The sequence below is a fragment of the Schistocerca nitens genome, chromosome 2 (genome assembly GCF_023898315.1).
Source record: "Schistocerca nitens isolate TAMUIC-IGC-003100 chromosome 2, iqSchNite1.1, whole genome shotgun sequence".
Classification (NCBI taxonomy): Eukaryota; Metazoa; Arthropoda; class Insecta; order Orthoptera; family Acrididae; genus Schistocerca; species Schistocerca nitens.
The window spans coordinates 910,795,339-910,819,862 of NC_064615.1; positions in this window are offsets into that span (position 1 = coordinate 910,795,339).

Sequence of the window (24,524 nt, forward strand, 5' to 3'; positions counted from 1 at the left end):
TCCATCCGTGTAAATGCGATTGAAATGGACACTAATAAATTTTTTCACAGGATGAGAATAGTAATTATCTTGTCACTGATGCTTATATTTTGACATTTCATGTACCCGTCTTAAACTGAGGGACGTGGGGAAGGAGAAACAAGACCTGCTGCAGCGCGACTTCAAGCCAACAGCAGATCCAAACGACGATGCAGCCGACGGCAACCGACGCCCCACCGACTCGGCCGGGGGCGGTCCAGCAGCAGCCACTACCTGTCTGCGTTGCAACGGCTAGACACGGGGGCGGTCTTACGACGTCAGCGGCAAATTCTTATGACATTCGATAAATGAGTGACTTCGGAAATTTTATGATATACCACCATGAAAAAATATTCATTATCTCAGATGCTTACAACAGTCATAAATTTGCATTTTCCAGCATATTTTATTACATTCATGTCAAGCCTGACTGTTAAAAGTCGGTGTCTGTATTTTCTAGAAGCCCCTTGGACAGTTTTATTTCCGGTTTTCCGAGTCCAGTGAACCCAAATGGGGGGGGGGGGGGGGGGGAATAAGATAATCCGGGAAGAATCCGCAGCAACTTCCGAGATAATACAGTCACTGAGGTCATTTAAAGTACTCGAACCAACTATAATTTTATCATGTGTAAAACAACATTGAAACTGAACATTTGCATCTTGAGAGCAGCAAATCTACGTGGATTACGTGGACTGATAAAAAAATATACAATAGATAAACTATTTTTTTTTCTCAGCCCAAGGGGCAATGTAACATCCACGAGATAAATTTTAGCTACAGTGCGACGAGAGGAAATTATGCCTCTAACAGTTATAAACATTATCTATCCGACATATGAAAAAACACCGAAATAAATGATGATAAATATTAATTATTTATATAATATTTTATGATGTAATTGGACATATCGATGTGTATAATACAAAGACAATGATAATTGTAAATTCCTTTTATGATCTGCGTTTGTCTTCCTTTGTTTTTACCTTTTGTTGGTTGGCTTTTGTAGGTTCAGGACGTAAGACGCATATCAAACAGAGGTCTGTTAAGAACTTGTAATTATTTGTTAATTATTACTTGAGAATAGAGTTCAATATTATTATAAATATGAGTGAATAATTATTTGCGACTTTAATTCCTCTCTCAGTAAGCATTATCTGTGTTAATTATTTCTTTTCGCTGCAAGGAGCGCAGCCACTAATGATAGCGATTTGTATCGCGGTTTTTTCTGTGTTTTCCTTAGAAAATAATCAAATGTTTGCTTGATGAAGTCTGAATAGTGCACAATACGAAAGTAAAGTTTAATAAGCATTTCAAATACTTATCCTATTTGCTCTAACAATAGAAAGTCTCTATCAATTGTCTGCCGCCATCTTAACAATTATCTCAGCGGCTAATTCAAATTACGCAACTCTGCAGACATAAATGCCAAAGGTAATACAAATGTATAAAAATAAATGTGCTCCGGTGGTCCCGAACTCATTTTAATGAAAATAATTCGAATCAGATTGGTTCTTTAAAAACAGTGCTCATAGCACGATCCTTATAACAAACTTTTCTAGCTGCTGTATGGAGCCGAAATCAATTAAGCACGATTTGCGAAGAATATTGTTTCAGGTAACATACGTCAGTGTTGTGCGCGGCTGATGTTCGGTGGTTTTAATGAACAATTTGCTAAAGATAACTGTTTCATCATAAGCAATAGTTGTATAGAATCTGTTGTATGAACTGTGATTTAGTGACACTTACACAACTTACAGACAACACTTTAACACGACGTTAACTTGGAGTTCTTTAGCAACTTGGCCAATCTTCAGCCGGGAGAAAAATTATTTAGTAATTACTCAATGTAATAAAATAAGATTATCATTTTCATTTACAAATTAATAAAATACCAAACCACCGAATAACACAGCGAACGCCACAACATGCAAGTCGATATACTTTATTTGAGGCAAATATACTTAAGGGTCCCAAAACAGTTGGTCCACGATAATGCATAGATTTTTATCACTTTTCAACCGAACGTTCAGAATTTAAAGCATACATATCAAGTACCTGTAGGAACCGACATATTACTCAACGAATCCGTTACTGTATGTGGAGATTGCTGGAATAAATCGCAAAATGGCTTTCTGTTTATAACTGAAACTGAGAAATTGTATGACATCGGATATAAACGAAACTGTGATGACATTCTGCATGAAAGACAGGGTACCAAAACATAGCAACATTAATATAGCTAGACTATGGAAAACTTTGCACACAAGTTACACTCTCATTTGGAAGGTGCAAAGCACATGCATTCATACACTGAGGAAACATCGATGGAATCAATGCTAAATTAATGAAACTGGAAACTCTTATCAAGCAGTGGCTAGAAATGGTGAGATTCTGAATTCTATAATAGAGCAACGTGAACTATATGCCACTTAGAAAATTGCTTAATTCAATACAAAGTTAATGGATATGCGTAAGTGTATCAAGGCAGTAGCTAAGGCACTTGAATCCTATCATTAGCAGTAGTCTCAGAGTGCATATATAAGTTGTGCACTATGCCAAAAACTTGCTTAGTATACAGCAGCATATATTTGATACAGCAAAAAGTTATTGAACCGCAGAAGGCTATTAGTTGGAAATTATGATTGTTAAAGTTAGGACAGCTGCAGTGAGATCAGTCTGTCTCGGAAACATATAGACAATTAACTGGAAAGGCTTTCACATACTGTGGACTAAGGCAGAAAAGAAGAAGAAGTGGGAGTGTATGCTATTACTGACTTAATTAACCAGTACAGTAATGCTCAGTTAGACAAAACATACAGGGTCAGCAGGAAGAAACCTTAAATGTTAGGTAAGCATTCAGTATGTTTAAATGGAACTGAAACACAAGTTGGGGATAAGGAATTCGAAAGAACTCCCTGGTTTATAGGGGCCAACATTCTTAAAAACTTTCAACATCGAAAAGTATATCCCGAAAGAGATAAAAATTTGTGGTGAAATATTACACATCACTAACATGCATAGGAAGGACAACCTTTCAAAAGGATGATGAAAGCCTCAAAGAATAACAAATACAGCATTAGTAGCTGTACTTAGCTCAGACTGAATAATCTACCTGTGGAATATATATATTATGATGACCATAATTATATCATAGACTGCCGGCCGTTGTGGCCGAGCGATTCTAGGCGCTTCAGTCCGGAACCGCTGCTACAGTCGCAGGTTCGAATCCTGCCGCGGGCATGGATGTGTGTGCTGTCCTTACGTTAGTTCGGTTTAAATAGTTCTCAGTCTAGGGGACTGATGACCTCAGATGTTAAATCCCATAGTGCTCAGAGCCATTTGAACCATTTTGAACCTCAGATGCCGCAGGGAATTCAGCTCACACAAACACAACCATATCAATCATATCAGAGCTTCAAAAAGGATCCATCATTGAGTAATTATGGAGATGGTTGTTCTTGAGCTCAACAGGACAGCATCCAAAACATTTACATGTAGACGTCTTATAATAGGCTACACGAATTGGATGATTTATGGTATGCTGATCCCATAGATACGTGAGAATATTCGCAGTTGAATAAAGCTTTCATGTGTATTCTAATGCTTATAGAGAAGTATTCTAAATTTTCTTGGGCTCTACTGTTGAAGGTAAAGATGGCGAATGAGTTTGCAGAGGTGTTTAACGATTGCCACAGACCGAAACGTATCGGTGTCCAGAATACCTTCAGATCGACCATGGAGATGAATTTTATAAAAGGCATTCCAAAGCAACAATGGAACTATGTGGGATAAACCTCTACTTAACATTCTCCCATTTGAAAGCTAGTAGTATTAAATGGTTAAACAGGATGACCAAAAACCGGATGTGGGTGCAATTTAATCTTCAAGGGTCATACAAATGGCTAAGAATTCCACACAAATCACAGGCTAGTATAATTGCATTACATCTCACAAGAAATGATGTCCGTGATAATGGGCTCTTAAATACACTAAGCAATCGTATTAAGATGGTGGATCCATACAATCAGAAATTCAACGTTGGTGATGATTCAAAAGTACTACCTAATGAACTGGCAAATGGAGATATTTACAGTTTGCAAACAAACCCAACTACTTACGTGTTAATAGACAGTGCTGGTGAAGAAAATTACAGGGAGTTTTTACACAGGGGATTTACAGAAAAGCTCTGAACTGGATGTGCTCATTGTAGAGAAGGTCATAAGACGTTGATAAAGAAAGGCATTTGTGAAAAGGTTCAGTAGCCCATTGAAGTGCAGTGTGTTGCGTGTCCTGTATAATAAGACACACAAATCTCAAGTCACATAGTCGCATAGATACAATTTTTGTGGACCTGGAAAAAAGCACCTCGCTACTGCCGATAAGAGAATTAGTGTATTAGACAACACATGCAAGGAGCATGCTATTGATTTTGCCACAAAAAAGGTTGTCACATTGTAGACCCCATATTACCTGATAAAGCTAGACAGATAATCGAAGAAAGGACAGTGAAATAGGATAACATATTGCTGCATTCATGGTCGATAACGCAGGGCATGCCAAACATAAAATGTATTCTGGGATAACTTTCAGGTAATTTATGAACTGAGCTAGTCATTCATTAAAAGGAGAAAAACCCTATGGGACGTTTAAAAATATTATCCAGTCAGTGGCTGCAGTAGTGAAAGGGGACTAGTTAAAATGCCTAGATTTCTGCCATTACCTAAGAAATGTGGTGGAACAATTCCATTTGCAATCCCTGCATTTGATGCGCTATCAGCCAGTGCTTCATTAGCAGGAGGAGACACTGCCGTATCTCAAGCAGTAAAGAATGTGCAAAACGCAAAGAAGTAACTACAGGAGGATAAGAGACGTAATATGGAACTGATAGATATCACTATCTGTGAAGGACTATATTTTAAACCATATGGGAAAGGACTTAGGCTGTAAAAAAAAAAAAAAAAAAAAAAAAAAAAAAAAAAAAAAAAAAAAAAAAAAAAAGCTCTAAGCAATTCTATCAGATAGATCGCCCAAAAGCGTACATCAAATTAAACTCGTCAGAAAACTCAAAAGCAGAAGCATTTACAATGTGTATACGCGAGATATTCGGATATCCAGAGAATGCTGGACAGTCAACTTAGACGTTATGGGGGGATACGTAACTCACTGGGTTGTGTATGTTAGAAAAAAAGATACATTCTACGGCTTTGACTGATAAGGTGACCTGAGACTGCCATAAGAGCTGTGAGCTGTGTCGTCACTTCACTGACAATAACCAAGTGTTCTACAATTTTCGACACTCTCAAGACTTCAGTCAATATCTCCGTGGTCGTCTACATCTGTTGTTTGTCCCGACGAGGGATAAAAACAAGTACGTCATTGCATCAGTCAAGATTGAGATGCGAAGTCATACACTCTATCATTAAAAACGAATTGATTCCCACCAGTAAATCTAAGTAATGGGGAATGAAGTATGTATTACATTTCTCATTCTGTAAATATAAAACGTCTGTCTAGAAAGTAAGTACGGGTTCGTTCTACTGGCAGCACAGCACTGGTATTGCAGTTCTGCACATGTGTACTCTCTCTTTGCTTCATCGTCTTCCTGCTTACGCCGTTACAGCCGGACTGTGTGGCGTTTACATTCGTTCTTAATCTTTCAAAACGCTGAAGACAATATCTGAGCCCACTGACTGTTAAGTTCATTTTGTAATACAGTTTCTTAACACAAAGACTGTTAAACTATCTGACATTCATCATTAGCTTGCAGCGGTATGTGGTGAAAATATAATGTCTCATGGAATGGTGATGAAGTGCGTGAGACTATTCAGTGATGGGTGAACCACTGATTATGATGAAGTCTGGAATGGGTGACCTTCTGTTGTCAATGATGGTTTAGCTAAGGAAGTCAATGAGAAATTCTTGAAAACAGACGGTTCACACTAATAATGCTTTCTGATGAGTTTCCACAATTTCAAAAACTGTTTTGCATGATATTGTCACAAACCACTTAAATTTTCCCAAATAGCATCCTGTTGGATTCCAAAAATGGTTACGGATGTCAATCAAACAAAGCCAGTGATGAGAGAGATGAATTCTTAAACAGAGTGGTGACTGATGATGAAACTTGGGTGTTTCATGTCATTCCATAATCAAACCAACATTCAATGGAGTGATGGAATTCACGATACACCCCCTCCCTCACCAATAAAATAATTTCAGAACAACGTCGTCAGCACAAAAAATGATGCGCGCTGTTCTGGGACAGGCAGCAGGGCACTCTGCTTGTTGAGTTCCTTCCCTGAAGTGAAACTACCTATGCAGTACAATAGTATAAGAGACTGATAAATCTTTGGTGCATAGTTCAAACCAAAAGGCGTGTAAAGATCAGTAAAGACATTGTGTTGTTTGATGACAACAGCGCAAAAAATGGTCTTCAGGCAGTGGTCGTCTTCACTCGCATTATCATATTACGAAGAGGGCATAGAAAAGCTATTTCCCGCTATGAAAAATGTGTGAACAATGGTGGCAACTATGTAGAAAAATAGTTTACAGAATAATCTCTCTTGTAAAATTAAATTTTGTTTTTAAAAATTTATTTTTATGAGTTTTTTCCGAAAATAGTACTTACTTTTCGGACATGCCCTTTACAACAGCATATCCAGTGCAACAAGGCGAACAATAAACAGCATCTAGGAAGTGGGGAAGACTCCTACGACACCGATAACTTAAATGCATATATAAAACCATTTGTAAAAGGAGCTGAGTTATTTGCAAATGTTAATATGTTTAAAACACAGATGAAAACGTAAGAGACAGTGGACTTTAGTCACGAAGGGTTAATAGGAGCAATACCAGGTTTCCTGAAGGGGGAAGGGGGTAAAGTGCTGGAGCAGAATACTTATATAATTTACAAATAGAATCAGCACGTTGCGTGGCTTTGACAGGGGATTTTGTTGGTTAGCTTCTGACACAACGATGTCACCCAAACAGATTACAGATAATGGTATGTAAGTCATAAATTCCTCTAAATATCGTTCGTGCCCTGGCAATGGCAAAAGACCGGTGCCGAAACCGGTAGAGACCGAGTAGTCTATTAAACACAGTTACCACTACAGAATCTTCATCCATGGGGATCTGCAGGTGTGCATGTGTGAGGTCACTTTTATGAAGCACTGGTCACTGGAGATTTTGGTTTAGAGTTCTTTCGAGCATGGAACTGGATAGCCATCAGCTTGTGAACGGACTGGTAATTTGAAGTCGATACGTAGACTTTATCATTTGGTTTCTTGATGATCACTAGTGGCGTTGCCCATTGACACGAAGGGACTAGTTTGGGACCGCACTGCTGCTCTAATCAGTCCAATTCAGTTCTAACTGCATTTTTTAATGTGAAGGGAATGGGTCAAGTGCGGAAGAAATGGCGAACAGCCGGTGGCTTAAATGTGAAAATATGCCAGAAAATTCCTTACACAGGATATCTTACGATCGAAGTAAAGAAACTAGGTTTATTGTGTAAGGGATAGTAAATACAGTAGCTATACAAGCGTCTAGCCCAAAAACATTTACTGCTAGGCGTTCTACTGGCGAGGTGTCCAGAGTTGGAGAGGCATTCATATAACCAACACCCACTGAAAATAATCCATTGTATTGAAATTGGTGACTTCCATTTCTGGCTAGCTTGCTTGCAGTATTTGTAAGTCCATCTTTGTACAAGCTGGTTGACGGACTTGGTCTTTTCAGTGTCAAATTAAAATAAAAAACAATTTCAGGCGTCTATATTTTGAACATAATTTATAAATGCGACCAGTTTCATCTTACACTACGCCACCTACAGGCCCCAGGCCAATCTTCAAGCCCCTGGAACAACGTGTAGGAGGAATCCTTACTCATGTACTGTCGAAATAGGATCCAGCGTTAAGAAACTGGTATCCATAGACTTCTATTTTTAAAAACGTGATCTTATCATTCATCAATTGAAGAAAGCAGAGATCGCGTTGTTGAAACTGGAAGTCTACAGATACCAGTTGCTTGGTGCTGTCCCCATTTCATTTTCACAGCTTGGATTGCTCCTACATGTTAGTCAGGGATCTTGAAGACAATGCAGTGAAACGCGTATACTGGTGGCCTAAATAAATTACATTGACGACGTTGCCGGCAGAAGGTGTTTTAATTTTACATTTTATAGTGCCCTTGCAGGTTACAACAGGCTGGGGACCGTGGACCCTGAACGATTTATAGAAACACCTGTTTCAAGCTGCAAATATACTTGGCATTACATGTTTACACAGAACTCCCTAAATTGCGGATGCAATATTATCGGCCTGTAGAGTGACGTCAGAATTCAGCACAAGTAACTGCAATGTTGAACTCTCCGACGCCGGATGTGTTACTGGGTGTGGGTACCTATGGTTAGGCACAAGCACACACATATTGGCGAACTAAGCAGGTGTGCTTTCTGAGGCCTTACGGTGTTTATATCCTTGCATTGCAGATGGCGGGCTGGTAGGCGTAAACAGGTGTGACCGCTCTGGTATATCACAGCAACATGCCTTGTACACCCACATGTTGCATAGATTGCCTGGCTCTGGGGTCAGTTGAGTCTTCGGTGCGTTTCTAAACAGTTACACACAATGGGAGCGTAGCCGCCGATGTCGAACTGACGTGGCTCCTGATGACGAAGAAGACTCTGGATGTAGTAGGGAACGACGCGCCTACTTTTGACTCACATTGACTTCTTCTGAGGGAAGCAACATATTCTACTTTCCTGTTAGTGGAACTTTTAATGATGGATTTGGTCTTCTTACAGTGTAGAGTCCAGAAGTTCTAGCGCATCTTATCACAGGGCTACAATGTTTGTTATATCATTATGCAGTTTATCTAGTGATGATAAGATTTTAGTCCTGTCACAAGGGAGCCAAATATAACACTATACTGCACCGTTTGTTATATTGGCACAACGTGTATCACCAAATATGCCATTACATTGCAGCAAATGTTACCCTCTGGGAGGATTGAACTAAACTGACCGTGAGTTACCAAATGCATTTTGATTATAGAACTTGAATTTAATATAACAATAGAAACCAGAAAGTTAAAGGTTTAAATTTGGGAAGTTGTTTAAGTAACCATGTTTACTTAAATGAAATAAAATACGGTTGCCAGCCTAATTAGGCATAGTAACATGAAACACCCTTCCTCCCTCCCCCCCCCCCCATGAACCATGTACCTTGCAGTTGGTGGGAAGGCTTGCGTGCCTCAACGACACAGACAGCCGTACCGTAGGTGCAACCACAATGGAGGGGTATCTGTTGAGAGGCCAGACAAACGTGTGGTTCCTGAAGAGGGGCAGCAGCCTTTTCAGTAGTTGCAGGGGCAACAGTCTGGATGATTGACTGATCTGGCTCTGTAACACTAACCAAAACGGCCTTGCTGTTGTGGTACTGCGAACGGCTGAAAGCAATGGGAAACTACAGCCGTAATTTTTCCCGAGGGCATGCAGCTTGTATCATTAAATGATGATGGCGTCCTCTTGCGTACAATATTCCGGATGTAAAATAGTCCCCCATTCGGATCTCGTGGCGGGGACTACTCAGGAGGACGTCGTTATCAGGAGAAAGAAAACTGGCGTTCTACGGATCGGAGCGTGGAATGTCAGATCCCTTAATCGGGCAGGTAGGTTAGAAAATTTTAAAAGGGAAATGGATAGGTTAAAGTTAGATACAGTGGGAATTAGTGAAGTTCGGTGGCAGGAGGAACAAGACTTTTAGTCAGGTGAATACAGGGTTAAATTTACAAAATCAAATAGGGGTAATGGAGGAGTAGGTTTAATAATTAATAAAAAAAATAGGAGTGTGGGTAAGCTACTACAAACAGCATAGTGAACGCATTATTGTGGCCAAGATAGACACGAAGCCGACGCCTACTAAAGTAGTACAAGTTTATATTCCAACTAGTTCTGCAGATGATGAAGAAATTGATGAAATGTATTATGAGATAGAAATTATTCAGGTAGTGAAGGGAGACGAAAATTTGATAGTCATGAGTGACTGGAATTCGACAATAGGAAAAGAAAGAGAAGGAAAAGTAGTGAATATGGTTTCGGGGTAAGAAATGAAATAGGAAGCCGCCTGGTAGAATTTTGCACAGGGCATAACTTAATCATAGCTAACTCTTGGTTCAAGAATCATGAAAGAAGGTTGTATACATGGAAGAACACTGGAGATACTAGAGGGTTTCAGATAGATTATATAATGGTAAGACAGAGATTTAGGAACCAGGTTTTAAATTGTAAGACGTTTCCAGGGGCAGATAGGACTCTGACCACAATCTATTGGTTATGAACTGTAGATTAAAACTGAAGAAACCGCAAAAAGGTGGGAATTTAAGGAGATGGGACTTGGATAAACTGAAAGAACCAGAGGCTGTACAGAGTTTCAGGGAGGGCATAAAGGAACAATTTACAGGAATGGGGGACAGAAGTACAGTAGAAGAAGAATGGGTAGCTTTAAGGAATGAAATAGTGAAGGCAGCAGAGGATCAAGTAGGTAAAAAGACGAGGGCTAGTAGAAATCCTTGGGCAACAGAAAAGCTAGTGAATTTAATTGATGAAAGGAGAAAATACAAAAATGCAGTAAGTGAAGCAGGCAAATAGGAATATAAACGTCTCAAAAATGAGATCGACATGAAGTGCAAAATGGCTAAGCAGGGATGGCTAGAGGACAAAAGTAAGGATTTAGAGGCTTATCTCACGAGGGTTTAGATAGATACTGCCTACAGGAAAATTAAAGAGACCTTTGGAGAAAGGAGAACCACTTGCATGAATATCAAGATCTTTGATGGAATCCCAGTTCTAAGCAAAGATGGGAAAGCAGAAAGGTGGAAGGAGTATATACAGGGTCTATACGGGGGCGATGTTCTTGAGGACAATATTATGTAAATGGAAGAGGATGTAGATGAAGATGAAATGGGAGAATATGATACTGCGTGAAGAGTTTGACAGAGCGCTGAAAGACCCAAGTCGAAACAAGGCCCCGGGAATAGATAACATTCCATTAGAACTACTGACAGCCTTGGAAGAGCCACTCCTGACAAAACTCTACCAACTGGTGAGCAAGATGTATGAGACAGGCGAAATTCCCTCAGTCTTCAAGAAGAATATAATAATTCCAATTCCAAAGAAAGCAGGTGTTGACAGATGTGAAAATTGCCAAACTATCAGTTTAATAAGTCACAGCTGCAAAATACTAACGCGAATTCTTTACAGAGGAATGGAAAAAAAGGTAGAAGCTGACCTCGTGGAAGATCAGTTTGGATTCCGTAGAAATGTTGGAACACGTGAGGCAACACTGACCCTACGACTTATCTTATAAGAAAGATTAAGGAAAGGCAAACATACGTTTCTAGCATTTGTAGACTTAGAGAAAGTTTTGACATTGTTAACTGGAATACTCTCTTTCAAATTCTGAAGGTGGCAGGGGTAAAATACAGGGAGCGAAAGACTATTTACAATTGGGCTGGAAAGCAGATGGCAGTTATGAGAGTCGAGGGACATGAAAGGGAAGCAGTGATTGGGAAGGGAGTGAGACAGGGTTGTAGCCTCTCTCCGATGTTATTCAATCTGTATATTGAACAAGCAGTAAAGGAAACAAAAGAAAAGTTCGGAGTATGTATTAAAATCCATGGAGAAGAAATAAAAACTTTTAGCTTCGCCGATGACATTGTAATTTTGTCAGAGACAGCAAAAGGCTTGGAAGAACAGTTGAACGGAATGGACAGTGTCTTGAAAGGAGGGTATAAGATGAACATCAACAAAAGTAAAACGAGGATAATGGAATGTAGTCGATTAAGTTGGGTGATGCTGAGGGAATTAGATTAGGAAATGAGACACTTAAAATAGTAAAGGTGTTTTGCTATTTGGGGAGCAAAATAATTGATGATGGTCGAAGTAGAGAGGATATAAAATGTAGACTGGTAATGGCAAGAAAAGTGTTTCTGAAGAAGAGAAATTTGTTAACATCGAGTATAGATTTAAGTGTCAGAAAGTCGTTTCTGAAAGTATTTGTGTGGAGTGTAGCCATGTATGGAAGTGAAACATGGACGATAAATAGTTTAGACTAAAAGAGAATGGAAGCTTTCGAAATGTGGTGCTACAGAAGAATGTTGAAGATTAGATGGGTAGATCACATAACTAATGGGGAGGTATTGAATAGAATTGGGGAGAAGAGGAGTTTGTGGCACAACTCGACTAGAAGAAGGGATCGTTTGGTAGGACTTGTTCTGAGGCATCAAGGGATCACCAATTTAGTACTGGAGGGCAGCGTGGAGGGTAAAAATCTTAGAGGGAGACCAAGAGATGAATACACTAAGCAGATTCAGAAGGATGTAGGCTGCAGTAGGTACTTGGAGATGAAGAAGCTTGCACAGGATAGAGTAGCATGGAGAGCTGCATCAAACCAGTCTCAGGACTGAAGACCACAACAACAACAACAACAACAATATGAAACATTACTTTTAAAGAACCTGTATTGAATTTTGGTAAGAGAAAGCTACGATTACTTCTTTCCCAGAGAAGTGCAGTGTATTCAACCATAATCAGACAAGTGGTAGAGTAATGCTAGCAGCTATAAATAGTATATGCAATTTATCACAGGAACCGATAACGGCTTATTTCTTCTATATAGTAATTACTTTGTTGTATTGTATTATGTGTTCACCAAAAGATATGAAAGTCAGTACTAAAACAGAAATTGGACATAGACTGAGTCCTATTTGAACACTTACTTTCCAAATAGTACAAAGATAATTATAAGTCACTTGTAATACGAATTTTACACTCTCTACAGAGCACTCTTATTTCAATTTTTATGAATAAAAGTAATTACAGCAACTTTATCTTTCGTAGGCAAAGACTTAGGTGGGGGCCCTCAAACTGACTTTCCAATGTTTACTACACAAAACACACAAAATTTTAGAATTACTTCATAATGCAATTAGTAAATTCATTGTTCAAGAATGTTTCTTCTTATCAAGCAACACTAAAGTTAAGATTCGCAAACTGACTATTACACTACAGCAAACTAAACACACTTTCATGAGACCATTTGGCAGATGCAAATTTAGGTATTACTTTATCATAAATTTCAATCACCTTGCATGGCTTCTAAAACAGTTAATGCCAGTGATTTTTCATACAGGTTCTTAAGTATGACTTTAGTTGCATTTTACTCTAACTAACCTCAAAGTAACGTGCTTCCTTTTGTCATTAGCACATCCAGTAATTTACACTGACAGAATTAAATGCAGTTCATATTTGAAACACAAATACTTTGAATTAACGCAAATCAAACATTATGGAGGTTTTCATAAATGCAATACTAACTACCTCCCTTGATTTCAACGAAACCCACAGTATTTCTATACAACTTGTTGCATTCAGAATTAAGCAACAACAACAATCACTTATTTTCAATCGTTTTTCACATACAGGATACTCAGATGTTAGTAATTATATGGAATGGATTTTAAGAGGTATGATGAGAGGAACCAATTCAAGGGTTGGACACACAGTTTAACGTAATTTCCCTTATTATTGCAAGTTAAACAACACTAAAATATATTGGTTAATACTTTGACATCAATCTGACCTCTTAGATTTGCTGAAGTGATGGCGCAATATTGGTGGCGAGTACATGTTGGCTACCTGGTCTTTTCTCTGGATGTAATTTGCTTTATTATCTTCTTCTTGGCGACCATTCTTCCAACATTAGAGCCTTTTTCATTAATAGAGAATCATTTCATAGCCGTATACACATCCAAAGCATTAAAATATTTATCCAGGTAGTGGATGCTACGCTTGGCAGTTGCGCTGTTCACTCAATTGCTGCTCAGACCAGACTGTCCTGTAGCTAGCTGCCGACTGACTGTGCTCTCTCACTTATCACCCAGAGTGAGCGCCACATCCACCTTTTAGACTTAGCCAACATTTTTTTTTTTGGCGCGCGCCAACTCACATCCTTTGCAAATGGGAAGTACTGCTGCTGTTTATTTCATACAATGCAACTTTTTTCGTAAGAACCATCTCGCACATAGTTGTAAACAAACATTTTTTAAAAAATCTTAATATTTAAATACATTAACATGTCAACACAAAAGCCACATAATTATATAACATTTTCCTTCAATTAATGCAAATAATTTAAATAGTAAAGAGAAAACTTTTGACACAACTTTCTACTGCTTTACAATAGGTCAGAGAAATTACATACTTAAAAATACATACTTGACATTAAACAGAATTAATCACTACAAAATATTTACAGTATTAATTATGGTGTTACAATCTTTCTGGAGCTGTTCGTATGGTTAGCATCGAATTAGAATGTCCTGAATAACTGAGTCAGCATACGACTTCTTACAAGCTGAGTTGTCACAGGTAGACTGATGTTTTTGGCTAACACCGTGAACAGCATGAACCCACGCTGCATATGAAAATCTAGACATCACTGATGTTGATTTAAGTGCAGGTGGGACAGCATTACATGGTTCTGATAACTGTAAGAAATAGCCAGATAGTTCCATAACTCTTCAAAATGTAGGACAATCAGATCAGTTAATGGTGAAAACTTCTGCTATGAATGGAAGAATTCAGGCTGAGCCCATTCCAAACAATTAAACTTAAAAATTAAAAAAAAAATTCCTGGTGCACACTGTGTCCTGTCTTAAATCTGTTCAGGGTTTCCGAAGATGCGAGTCCCAGTAATCTTTTGACTTCATTAGGGTGGGAATTGAGGAGATGGCGGTGATGGGGGTGCTAACATTAGTTGCTGTCTTCAAGTGTGTTGTGCCTGCTCTACCTGCTGAGGTAATATGTCCATCTACAGATGACGGCACTCCTCTTGAAGTGCTATTGTTATTGCAGCAGGGTCGGTTGAAGCTGGATGTGTTCCAAAAGCTTGGCTATAGCCGTGTTCTTCTTGAATTAATGACTTACCATCGCCTGTTTTCTATTTGAACGAGTATTTACTGTCTGCTCCCTACAGTACATAAAACAATCAGGTACAGAGTCCAGCAGTGATCCGGAGCAGAATACAAGAGCAGCGCTCACTCTTGAGACATTTTGACCATAATTAAAGTCTGAAGCTAATCTGGAGAAGACCCTGATGCACAGCAGTCACTCGTTAGCCCGAATTTGAACCCGCAAGTAGGTTCTGTAAGGTAATCGAGGGCAGAGTCCAGTGCACAGAATCTACTCGTTAGTCCGAAATTTAATGTATCATGGAGGTCACAGCGACGTCAACGTAGTTTTTAGAAACCTGAGGCATACAGAGTACCGCAAGAATTTAACATGAAGTGCCTGTTGCCGATTCTGGGCGACGATAAACACAGCTGGGACGAACAGAGCGACCCAGTCACATGGTGCCACAGGAATGGCTCTCTCGCTTGTGTTCCGATAGCTTATTACATCAGCATAAACAGCCATTGGTTAAGAATTTTCAACTGTCAGCAGATATTTTAACTCCACCCAATTTTAACTCAGTCAATGTGAAATGTCAGCTATCTTTATTGCATCAAAATATTCGAGGACTGAGAAATAAAATTAATGAATTAACTATCTGCATAGATGGATTAGAGTCTTCAAACCCAGCTGACATAATCTGCCTCTCTGAACATCATGTGACCACTGGTATAGAACTTTTAAGTGTTACAGGGTTTAGGTTAGCATCTCACTTTTGTAGATCAGAAATGGAGAAAGGAGAAGTTGCCACATTCATCAGGAACTGTCATAAATTTAAGAACATAGACATTCATAAATTTTGCCTAGATCAGCATATGGAAGCATGTGCAACAGAATTAGATTTTCACAAAAAAATCCTTCATAATATTAAGTGTATATTGAGCACCTGCCGGTAACTTTAATCTGTTTGTAAACCACCTTGAAGCTGTACTGGCCCATTTAACAACCAAAAACAAAGAAATAGTGGTTGCTGGTGATTTCAATGTAGATTTCCTTAAAGACTCTCCCAATAAGAACTTATTTGAGTTAGTAACACTATCATTCAACTTAATTCCCACAGTAAAGTTCCCCACTAGGATAGCCACTTGCTCACAAACAGCCATTGATAATATCTTTATAGAAAAGTCCAATGAACAAAATTATATTACAAAACCAATAGTCAATGGCCTCTCAGACCATGACATGCAGTTCCTTCTGTTAAATGTTAATACTGAACAGGATATAAAATCTGTTAAATCTGAGCTCAAGAGGGTAATCAGTAAGCCAAAAATTGATTATTTTAGGACACTCCTCAGAGACATTCACTGGACTGATGTTTACAGTGCTCATGGCATGAATGGAAAATATAACATTTTTGCTAATAAAGTGCTTACCTTATTCGAACACTGCTTTCCCCCAAAACTTACCAAGGTTAGAGCAAAGTCTACAAAGATGCCATGGATTACTCGAGGAATAGGGGTATCTTGTAAAACCAAAAGAAAACTGTATCTGTCAAACCGAAACATTTTCAATGTTGATGACATAGCACATTATAAGAAATACTGCAAAATATTAAAGACTGTAATACGGATGTCAAAGCAAATATATTACAAGGAAAAGATAGTCATATCAGACAACAAAATAAAGACAATATGGGATATAGTGAAGGAGGAGACCGGTAGAACCAGACATGAAGAGGAACAAATAGCATTAAGAGTAAATGATACATTGGTGACAGATGTGTATAGTGTTGCAGAACTTTTTAACAAACATTTTATAACTGTTACTGAAAAGATGGGGTTGTCAGGTTCGGTAGATGCTGCTATGGATTACCTTAGACCAGACATTTCAAGTAACTTCCATAATATGAATTTGACCCTCACTACCTCAACAGAAATAATGTCCATCATAAAATCTTTAAAATCAAAAACATCTAGTGGGTATGATGAAATATCAACAAAGTTAATTAAGGAATGTGATTCTGAGCTAAGTAACATATTAAGCTATCTGTGTAACCAGTCGTTTATCAGTGGAATATTTCCTGAATGGCTGAAATATGCTGAAGTTAAGCCACTGTTTAAGACGGGAGATAAAGAAATAGCATCAAATTTCCGTCCAATTTCACTGTTGCCAGCATTCTCAAAAATTTTCGAAAAAGTAATGTACAGTCATCTTTATAACCATCTTATCTCAAATAACATACTGTCAAAGTCACAGTTTGGATTTCTAAAAGGTTCTGATATTGAAAAGGCTATCTATACTTACAGTGAAAATGTGCTTAATTCATTACACAAAAAATTGCAGGCAACTGGTATATTTTGTGATCTGTCAAAGGCATTTGACTGTGTAAATCACAATATCCGTTTAAGTAAACTAGAATATTATAGTGTAACAGGAAATGCTGCAAAATGGTTCAAATCTTATATCTCTGGCAGGAAGCAAAGGGTGTTATTAGGAAAGAGATGTATCAAGCTATCAGGCATCATCCAAATGGGAACTAATTACATGTGGGGTCCCACAAGGTTCCATTTTGGGGTCTTACTTTTTCTTGTGTATATCAATGACCTTTCATCAGTAACATTACCAGATGCCAAGTTTGTTTTGTTTGCCGATGATACAAACATTGCAATAAATAGCAAATCAAGTGTAGTCTTAGAAAGATGAGCCAATAAAATATTTGTGGACATTAATCACTGGTTCCTAGCCAATTCTTTGTCACTAAACTTTGAAAAAGCACACTACATGCAGTTCAGAACTTGTAATGGGTGTCCCAAGAGTATATGTCTAACATACGATGACAAGAAGATAGAAGAAGTGGTCAGTGTTAAATTCTTGGGATTACAGCTTGATAATAAATTAAACTGGGAGGAGCACACCACAGAACTGCTGAAGCGTCATAACAAATCTCTGTTTGCAATGCGAATTTTGTCAGACAGGGGATATAAAAATGAAAAAGCTGGCATACTATGCTTACTTTCATTCCATAATGTCATATGGGATTATTTTTTGTGGTAATTCATCAAGCCAAGCTAAAGTTTTCCGGGCACAAAAACGTGCAGTAAGAACTATATGTGGTGTGAACTCAAGAACATCCTGCAGAAGCCTGTTTAGGGAACTAGGGATACTAACTACTGCTTCCCAATATATTTATTCCTTAATGAAATTTGTCATTAAAAATATATCACTTTTTCAAACCAACAGCTCAATTCATGGAATCAATACTAGAAATAAGAATAATCTTCACAAGGATTTAAAGTCACTTAGTCTTGTACAAAAAGGTGTGCATTATTCAGGAACACACATTTTCAATAACTTGCCAGCAGCCATAAAAAGCTTAAGAACCAATGAAATTCAGTTTAAGAGAAGCCTAAAGGATTTATTGGTGGCCAACTCCTTCTACTCCATTGATGAATTTCTTAGTAAAACCAACTGATTTGTATATAAGTACAACATAACTTCTGCACAATTTCAGTGCACTAATGTGTTCATTGAAAATTTGTGTGTGTGTGTGTGTGTGTGTGTCTGCGTGTGTGTGTGTGTGTGTGTGTGTGTGTGTGTGTGTGTAAGTATAATCTAACTTCTGCACCATTTCAGTGCAGTAATGTGTTCATTGTAAATAAGTATTACAGTAGTTGTATTACATGTTTATTACCTTATAAATAAATAAAAAACTTTTTTATTTTAAATTCAGTGCATTAGTATTTGTAAAATGACTTTTAGTGTTCATTAAAAAATGACGATCATTTCACTTGGGACCTGTGGAATGGTACATTAGCTTATTTGTTTTAGTTGTAAATATTTGTCATGTATTGTTGTTTTTCTGACATGTTCCACATCCTGGAGGACCTCCTCACTACGGATCAATTGGAATGAAAGTAAATCTAATCTAATCTAATCTAGTGAGGGGACTAAGAATCGGTTGAAGGTGGCTTCGTGTATTCATTAACCAGTTCCATGTCAACACCTGCTGGCAGCACCCGTACCTCGGCGGCGCCTTCTTTGTTATTACAGTCTGTTGTCGGAACTAGCTCCATATCTACGTTTTCGGTTTCTAATTGGCATACGAACTTAATGACATAAAAAAATCTTTCATTAGTAGGAATTATAGCGTCCGCAGTGCTATATTACGAAAATACTTAAAAACAGTGTTTATAAAGAAGAGACATTAAAAACTTAAATAATATATTTTTATCATGTAGCCGTAAAATAATAATTTCTCTGTGTAGGTTTAGATTGCAAAGAAATAATTTATGACAAAATGATCTAAAGAGACGACAAGATACGCTCTTTTGTTAATTTTTTTTAGTCGACTTCTTCTCTTGTCTTGATTGTGTATAGACGGACATCTTGCGAGTGCTGGCAAATGTAAGCATATTTGTATGAGTTAAGCAGATTATATATATACTGATTTAATATTATTGTGCACTTTAATTTGTAAGAGGTGATCCCGATTTCATGTCCGCCTTCCTTGAATTAACCTGCATTCAAGTAATTTACAGTTCTACAATCGCAGCGGCCGATGCAGCCAATGACGCCATTACGTGGCGATATTAACTTATGAAAAATTAGCGGAAGCGAAATACTCGCCCGCTATTAACATAATATTAATTTTTCTCCACAGCCGCACAAAGTTGCAGAAATACGTAACTTTAAGATTCTAATTTTCAGTACCATAGCCGAGAGCCAGAGCCAGAACTCCGACTACGTGGCAATCGTTAACGGAGGTAAGAAAAAATACTCTCGCGCGTGTGTGGGCTGCAATTGTAATTAATAACTAAAGATCTTTTGCTTTAAAGTGAGCTGACTAGCCGAGGAAATTAATATGAAAAGTTTATTACATTGTTCAGCTTATATGCTTATGTTTTAAGATTCTGCGAGTCTAACATTCATTAACGTAACAAATAATTTGAGATTAATATTGTTAAAAAGGAGAACTTCAGGAAAGCATTTAATCGTAAAATCAAAATTAAATGAAATATAATTTTTATTAAGGCCCACCACGTAAGTCGGCAACAATCAAAATAATAGTAATAATATAATAAATTACGACGGCCGACGGACGCGAGAGAATATTTTGGTTTAAGTTTTTTAGCAACATAGTAACTGAAAACTGGGTTTCTTTATGCTTTCAACGTAGAGCAAAAAACTAAATCAGTGGAAAAGTATGTTGACTTTCTTTCCGAAATGATGCTTCATCGTAATATTATTGTAATTATACACTCACTACTGTTGTCCATTTCCTCAGTTTTTTACGGTGGTGGTTAAATTTTAGATTGAACTAGTTACATTAAAGCCGTAAATCTGAATTTGATTTAAAGGGAGCTATAATTTCTATGACTCTGTGAATACATCAGCTTACTTTTCAATTTTTCCTTATAATATTTGAAAAATCTGTGTTCCTGAACAAATATCAAACAGCTAAAGGAATTAAAAAACCTTCAATTACTCTGGATGTCTTTCTGTCACGACACTAGCCTGTAGAAAGCACAGTTGTCCATGGTGTGTTGTGAATGAAGTAGTCTGAGGGAGTGAGAATGTATGAGAGAGAAGAATCGGTTAACTTGTGTTTGTACAGGTAATGGAAAAAATGCCAAACATGTACAGTAACGAAGAATATGCAGATGCGGTGGATGTTAATGGTTTCTGCGTTGGTGGGGCTCTCGTTGTTGCTGTCGACGGATACCATCGGCGCTTTCCGACAAGTGGAATTTCTCGTCGTAGAGTGTTTACCACAGCTTTCAGCACATTGTGTGAAACAGGTATTCTTCCAGGTTCCCATTTTTCTACTGAACGTGTAGTTCAACAACCTATGTAGGAACAGCAGCACATTGTAGAAATGGTGCAGCGTAGTCCTGCTACCAGCACACTGCGACTTTCTGCGTCCCGCGAAAACGTATATTGCGAACATCACAAGCTGCTACCCATTTCACATACATCGTGTACACTATTTTCACATTGGCGACAGTACCACACGATTTGAATTTTATCACTGGTTAAATGACAATCGTCATTTTCTTGCACTAATCTATTCGTTGATGAAGCCACATTTACTCGGAATGGAATCAAGAATACCCGTAATAATCATCGATGGTCGCAAGAAAACACGCACGCTATCGAGGAAACCAAATTCCAAGTTCATTTTTCGATCAATGTTTGGTGCGACATGATCAGTAACATGTATATAAAGTCCAGTCATCTTAGAAGAGAGAATGACGGGACAGAATTACCTGCATTTTTTGGAGAATTCGTTTGCTGAAAACCTTGAGAACGTTAGAACTGTCCCTTGGACACGAGGACACGTACTTGCAGCATGAAGGACCCTTCCACATTTCACCAGACGCTTGAGTGAACGTCTCAACCGGACTTACCATAATCACTGGGTTGGTCGTGTAGTACAGTTAACTGGTCACCAAGATCGACAGACTTTATGCCTATATGCGCTTGGATTAAGTGTGAGGTATATAAAAGAAAGGCGTGTACACAAAACGAACTGTTTGGTCGCTTCATGGACGCTGCTGCCGTTATTAGGGAACGTACAGAGGCACTCAGACAAGCAACACAATATGTTGTCCAGGAAGTACAGAAGTGCACTGAAGATTACGTTTGTTATTAACTGTACAACTGCTCTATTGTGACATGTACGATGATGCTTAAAGATGAACGTCTTAAAACACGTATTTTTAAACTAATAGTTTTAAAACGCATGTTATAATGTTTACTAAGTATTGTACTTGTGTAAACCTGACAAGTGTGTTTAAGTAAGATGGCGGCCACTGAGTGACGCGCGTTTCTTTGGCTCGCGAGTTTTTCCGCTCATTGAAGGTGTTACAGAGAAGTGCGGCAGTCCACAACGTGTGCATCCGACTAAACAAGTGTTACCTGCCGTGGTGTGTTGTTCTCCGTTGATTACCACAAGTGATAAGTGAGTGAAAAATGGGAAGAGCACAAGTAAGCGGCAGCAGGCGAGGCTACAGGGGCGCAGGCAGCGCGGGCGCCCGGTCTCCGGCGGCAGGTGAGGCCTCGCTTACGGCCGCGGTCATGGACAAACTGCAAGAGTCTGTCGGGTGCAACAGCACCGAAATCCAATCTCTTAAAAAGTCCCTGGCCGCACAAGAGAAAAAAGCCGCCGACCTAGAAGCTAAACTGTCTGCGGCCACCGATGAAATTGAGCAGTATCAGCGAAGGAACAGCTTGCACTTGTTCGGGGTAGCTGAAAACGATCGTGAAAACACCGACGACCTGGCCATTAGCCTCGTGCGTGAAAAACTTGGCGTGCAGATCGACGTGGCCGATATTGACAGAAGCCACCGTGTTGGGCGTAGAATACCAGGTGCCATGAAACCCTGGCCCATAATAATTAAATTTGTGTCATACCGGAAAAGAGCTGAAGTGTTTGCTCAGAAAAGAAAACTCGCCAAGAGTGGGGTTACCCTGAGGGAAGATCTGACGCGCAAAAGACTAAAAGTTTTGAACACTGCGATTACACAGTTCGGCCTTCAAAATGTATGGACCGAGGATGGCAGGATCGTAGTCAAGACGGAAGGAGGGAGGAAAACGGTGACGAACATGTCCGAACTGAAAGACTGAGCGAAATCTCGCGAGACACAAAGTCTCATATTGTACTCTGTCTAATATAAGTTAATTTTTATTCTTTCTTTTCATTTTTTTACGTAAATATTGCTTCGTTATTTCTATAAGTACCATAAGTACTCTATTTAAAATCAGTCAATTGTTTCACATAAATATTGCTTATTTTTTTGTCTATCATAAGTGCTCATGTATATTCATATTGTCAGTCAAACGGGAATTAACATTCTCAATTAACAGGAATCTCCTTAAAACCGCCTTTCTATATCTGTTATTTTCATCCTCGTCACTACCACTACTACTACTATTATCTTTTTCGTAAACACTACTGCCACTTTCCATCTTTCTTTTTGCTCCCTTCTCCGATACCTCCAGCTTGTCTTTCACCTTAAGCCCACAGACGCTTGAGTCAGTCACGACCTTGGACACACCTGTAAATATGTCTTCCCCCGCGAAATCCAGCTTTTGTCCCTCTTCCGGCCAGCAGGTAAACGGAGCGCGCTCGGTCCTACAGGCGGCCACAATGGGACGGACCGGTTCCGGCGGCGAGCTCTTTGTGGCCCACGCGAACGCGCAGTCGCTAACGGCTCACTTCGACGAGTTCTGTGACCTGTTCTGCCAATCGCTGTTCCATATTATCCTCGTCTCTGAAACTTGGTTGAAACCAAACATTTCTTCCGACGCTATCCGAATCACTGGTTACTCTCTCCTAAGGGCAGGTCGTGAAACACGACGCGGGGTGGTGTGGGTGCCTATGTTCGCTCTGATCTGAGACCTACTATACTACGCACATCGGATGCAAAGGGCGAAGGAGAAGCAGAGTTCTTGTTTTTCGAAATAAATACATCAAATCAGAAACTGCTAAATGGAGTAATCTATAAACCTCCAAACGTCGGTGCTATGTCCTCCTTTCAGTCTGCCCTGTCCTCGCTCGTGACACTGTATGAACACATAATCATTATGGGTGACACAAACATCGACTTACAGTTAAAATCTCCCTCTGCAGAGAAACTAAGGAGACTGTTTCACTCCAATGATATGAGTTTAACACCGCTGGACCCAACTCATCACACGCCACACAGCCATACACTCATAGATATAATAGCAACAAAGCAACCAGATAAAATAATTCGTGCCAATCAGACACCCGCTCCGGGACTCTCTGCTCATGACGTGATATTCTTAAATTACTCAGTGCATACTACCAAAGAAAAACCTCACCTGGTAACCTACAGAAACCTAAAAAATGTTAACCATGACGCTCTTCAAAAGGATTGCTCAGACATCCTTTGGCATGATATAAGCAATGAACCGACTCTAGACGGAAAAATTCGGGAATTATGTCGCAAAATTATTGCACTGTATGATAAACATGCTCCTCAACGCACTGTCAAGGTAAAGAGAGCTCCCGCTCCGTGGCTCACCACTGCATTACGCCAGTTAATGAATAAACGTGATGCTGCACATAGGGCCTTCAAGCGTAACCCAACTCCCGAGGCGTACGAAGCTTATAGGAAACTCCGAAATAGAACCAAGCAAAGCGTGAGGAATGCCAAAATCAGACATGGCCGCTCTGTCGTAAGCGGCATATCAAAACCTGCTGCACTGTGGAAAAAGCTGCGCAGTTTCGGTATAGGGAGGCGAAGATCAAGCGTCTGCAGAAGAATTAAATGATTTCTTCTCAACAGCTGTAAACTGCCACGCAGCGACAAATTACCAGCCCCAAGATATCAATTTCTCGAAAGACAAGCTTTTCCTAGAACATGTCACTACCGGCACAGTACACAAGGCAATTATGAGAATCTCTTCCGAGGCATTAGGAAATGATGGAGTGAGCATTGGCATGATTAAGAACGTCGTAGACACTATTACTCCAGTTATCACAGACATCTTCAACCTGTCTCTTATCAGTAGTACATATCCTACT